This window comes from Chlorocebus sabaeus, chromosome 21 (assembly GCF_047675955.1).
Source record: "Chlorocebus sabaeus isolate Y175 chromosome 21, mChlSab1.0.hap1, whole genome shotgun sequence".
NCBI lineage: Eukaryota > Metazoa > Chordata > Mammalia > Primates > Cercopithecidae > Chlorocebus > Chlorocebus sabaeus.
This window is the reverse complement of record NC_132924.1, coordinates 34,849,164-34,854,021: the sequence shown is the minus strand read 5'-3', so window position 1 is coordinate 34,854,021 and position 4,858 is coordinate 34,849,164. Positions and strand designations below refer to the sequence as shown.

At 39.2% G+C, this 4,858-nt stretch overlaps 1 pseudogene; it reads right to left on the bottom strand.

The window, feature by feature from the left end:
- Positions 1–534: 534 nt before the first annotated feature.
- On the bottom strand, positions 535–1,393 carry LOC119626279 (high mobility group protein B3 pseudogene; annotated as a pseudogene).
- Between the last annotated feature and the right edge of the window lie 3,465 nt (positions 1,394–4,858).

Genomic DNA, 4,858 nt, shown 5'->3' with positions numbered 1-4,858 from the left:
AGAGCAAGACTCTGTCTCAGAAAAAAAAGAGAGAGAAAAAAAAAACATTTAAAAACTACCGCACTTAACAAAAACAAAAACAAAAACCTTCTCATGCCCGCTGACTCCCTTTGTCCACAGCTAAGATGGCAGCAAAATGCTATGTCACTATATACAGAAACAGGACAACCTGAAGTTAAATGGATGCCCACTGCAGAGTCAACAGGTCCAGCCTCACAGTGCACATTCTGAGCTACAGCCCCTCCAAAAGGCATCTTCCCCACAGCTTCAACACCGAGCAAGGAGCATCAAGAGTTTGTCTCAGTTTTTTTGTTCTTTTTACAAACTATAGACATGTACAGTTGATAACTCAGGATTTCTAGCCAATAACCATATAGTTAACACCACCTTACAAAAAGAAAAAAAGCCAGAAACATCTTTTAAATGCCTTGTCACACCAACAGCAAAGGGCAGAGAGTGAAGAGAACACGAGAATGCCTTATCATTTTTAAAATGTTTGGAAATAGGTACAACTCTGATACAGTTTCAGGGTGCTCCAGACACCCATGGCCACTTCATGTAAACCACTGATCTAGAGCACTTTGAGAGACTGCAATATGATCGTGATCAAATTTTGTAATTAAACCTAATGAGGGCAACAGACACTTCTCAAATAAGAGATGTGTCAATTATGGTGCTCCCCACTCTAAGTATTCACAAGGAGACAAACAGTTTATTTATTCAGCCTCTTCCTGCTCCTCTTCTTCCTCTTTGCCTTCTTCATCTTCCTCTTCCACCTTTTTTCCAGGCAACAATAGCAGGACCCTTTGCGCCATCAAACTTTCCTTTCGACTTACAGTCAGCAACATCCTTCTCCTACTTCTCCTTCAGCTTTGCTGCCTTAGTGATGTAAGGCTGCTTTTCACTGTCATTTAAGTTATTCCACATCTCACCCAGCTTTTTTGCCACATCTCCAATAGAGATGGTGGGGTTTGTGGATTTGATCTTGGGGCCTAATTCTGAACAGAACAGGAAGAATCTAGACGGTGGCCTTTTGGAGGCATTAGATCCTTCTTCTTCTTAGCTCCCTTAGCTGGTCCATAATCCTTCATTTCCTGATAATAGCACACTTTATCCACCTTTGCTATTTCATCAAATTTAGATTTCTCTTTCCCGGACATTGTCTTCCACCTCTCAGAGCACTTCTTGGAAAATTCTGCAAAATTGACAGGGACCTCTGGGTTTTTCTTCTTATGTTCTTCTCTGCACATCTGCACATAGAAGGCATAAGCAGACATCTTGCTCTTTGGTTTCTTGGGGTCACCTTTAGCCATCCTGAGTGTATTGTTTGCTAGTATGGGCAGCGCGGGGCACCATGCATGGCTCAGTGCTCCCCAGCCTTGTGCTAGCTGCCTCCATGAGAGCCCAACTATCCTTTTAATTGATACAAAGCCCTGCCTCCATGGCTTAGACAAAAGACAAACATTTCAGCATTTTCTCCCTAATCTAACAGCAATGCTGAACTCATATACGTAGGAAATTCTAAGTGTGTGCATGTGTATGGATATATATATGTATGTATTTATGTATGTGTATATACATACATATACATATGTGCATACAGATGTATAAACACACAAACATATCCAATTGTCATTCTCAAGGCCCCAGGACTTGCACATAGTTGAATTCTAAGGCAGCTGCTGCCATGGGATTAGGTCTAGATCAGGACTGTTCCAGCGAGACAGCAAAGTTCAGAATCACACCCAGGATGCCCTAGGAAGTCCAGGACATTAGCTAGTCAAAAACATTTATGTGATCACTTCTCAGGCTTTTGGCTAAGATTGAATGCAAACTTATTTATTTGCCTTATGCATTTGTGCAGTCAGTCCTAATTGCCACAGGGAGAGAGGGAAACAAACAGAAAAAAACATGGTCCCTAACCTTGAACTGCTCACACACTCCACCGAAAAGCAGAAAAGGCACAAGAAAATGTCTTCAGAGAACACTTACAGAACAGCCCCAGTGCAAATGAATACCATGTCATGTAGTTTTTCTCCTTCTTCATCCTTCACTTAGATCCCAACAAAATAATCAAGAAAGCCACTTTTCCCCCGAGAGAGAGAAAGAGTATTCACAATATGCCAGTCACTAAACTGAATTCTTTACTTGAAGAAACAGAGACTCAGAGAGTTTAAATAAGTTTCCCAAAAGAAGTCACAGACGTACTAAGCAGCTTGGACAGTTTCAAACTGAAATCTATATGATTCCAATGCTCTTAACCACTACACCAGATGGTAACTTGTAAATAGCATTGAAAACTGTAATAATCTTACTGGGCATTTTTTTGAGAATTGTTTGAGAATTAAGAATCGTTTTAAAAATGGTTAAGAAAATTCTATTTAGACAACTTATTTGTCCCACTCATAACACATGAAAACCACCACTGCAGATTGAGAACAAAGGTACTACAGAGTGAAGATGGATCTGAATTGAATCCAACGGTGAACTGAAAGGATGCGAGAGACTAAGTTAGTAAGAGTTGCCAAGATCACTCTGCTCCTTCAGAGAACTGAGTTAGTAGAGGAAAGAAAGCTGGGCAGGCAAATGTGATTAGGATGAGGAGTTTTCATGATAGACACACCCCACTCCATCTATAACATACCCAAACTCCAGCAGTGACCCAAACACAAACTGAGGTTCTTGGGGTCAAAGGATTCCCTCTTCTATGAACAAAATATGTCTCCATGTCTCTGCACATGCTGTTGCTGCTCCCTGGAATACTCTTCCCCACATATCCCTAGTAAGATATTTCTCTCAAAAAACTCAAATTGGCCAGGCATGGTGGTTCACACCTGTAATCCAAGCACTTTGGGAGGCCAAACTGGGAGGATTGCTAGAGGCCAGGAGTTTGAGACCAGTCTGGGCAACAAAGTGAAACCTTGTCTCTACAAAAATATTTTTAAATTAGGCAGGTGGGGTGGTCCCCGCTACTCAGGAGGCTGAAGTAGGAGGATCACTGGAGTCTAGGAGGTTGAGGCTGAGGTAAGCCATGATCTTGCCACTGTACCACTATACTCCACCCTATCTAAAATTTAAAAAAATACAAAGCTCAAACATCAGAATTACAACACTGCCTTCTCTGACTCTCCCAAGCAAACAGAATTACTAGTAGTTAACACCACTATTATAGAATTTGGAGTGTGAGTGTGTGTATCCCCTCACCATTCTGATTAGCTGAATTCACTTATAAATTTCTTAATCCACACAACAGTCAGTGTTGCACAAGACTGCAGGTTGTTCAAACCATTCTTAAAGTCAAACTGTCTCTCTAAAAAATTTGGAAATGTATTCACATTAATAAAGATATCATTACTGCAAGTGAACTACATCTTTATTTGAAATGAAGGCATGTTCTGTCCCTAAAGTTGGGCCAGGAAGAATGTTTATTCTACTCTCTTTACAGTAGGAAACCTTTACACATTTGAAGGCACAGAGAGTTACTTCATGTGCCTGAAGCTTGAACTACGGAGAGGCTACATAGTGAAGTAGGAAGACCACCTGGTTAACAATCAGGAAACATGGATTACAGTCCTAACACGCTCGCAAGTCATTGAAACTTAGGCCTCACCTTTCTTTATCTAAAATAAGAGAGTTGGTTGGATCAGGTGTTTTCTCATGTCCTTTTCTGCTTGACACTATAGTATTAATATATGATTCTACTATAAAATAAAAATACTAGAATTCAAGAAGCAATGCAAAATCAGAAAAAGGCTTTGCATGAAAGTATGACAGCACAGGAACCCAAGAAAACAGTTCATGAGCCTGTCCCAGAACACAACAGAAGCACAAACACAGCCCTCCTCATACAATCCTCTTCTACCTTCACCCTTAAAGACTGAACCTTGCTTGAACCTCTTCTCCATCTTTTCCTCATTGCCTCCAATTAAACCATTCTTTATTTTTCTTCTGGATTACAAATCCATCATAAAGTGATAAGTTTCATAAGAATTCTGCATTATTATCACTCCTAGACTTTGCAGAAAGCAGTGTGTGACTGAAAGACATACAGACCATGTTTCCCATTGCATATATATGTGTAGGTATACATATAATTTAATGATTTTCTCTTCACACACACACGTGTATACACACACAAATACCCTCACAAAAACCATATCTTATGTTATTCAAATCAATATTGATTAGGATTTCATAATTCAAGTTTTATGAAAATACTTATTAACATTTCATCATTTTATACCTCAGATAAGCACATAATGCTTTTCCAAACTATTCAGTTTTGCTGTGGAACAAATATCTTTATTAAATGAATATTCATCAATAATAAAACACTAACTATAGGGTTTGAATATTGTAAGGTTACTAATCTATTGCTAGTCAAAAACGTTTTAGAAATCAAAACTTTTGCAAATATGCCTCTATTCAAAACAAAGTATTTATATGTAAATGTCATGATATCTGGGATTTACTTTAAAATACTCCTCCAGCACCTCTTCCAAATAGTGGGGAGGATAGATGAAACAAGATCAATAAAATGTTATAATTTATCAAAGCTGAATGATGGATACGTAGAAATCCATTATACTATTCTGTCTGCTTTTGTGTATGTTTTCATTTTTCCATAATAAAAACCAAGATTTTAAAAAATATGTAATGCCTTCAGCTGGGTGCAGTAGCTCACACCTGTAACCCTAGCTACTTGGGAGGCTGAGGCTAGAGGACTGCTTGAGCCTGAGAATTTGAGGCTGCAGTGAGCTGATTGTGCTGCCACTGCACTCCAGCCTGGGTAACAGAATAAGACGCTATCTCCAATAAATAAATAAATAAAATGACTCTACACTAGTGGCCTGAAACA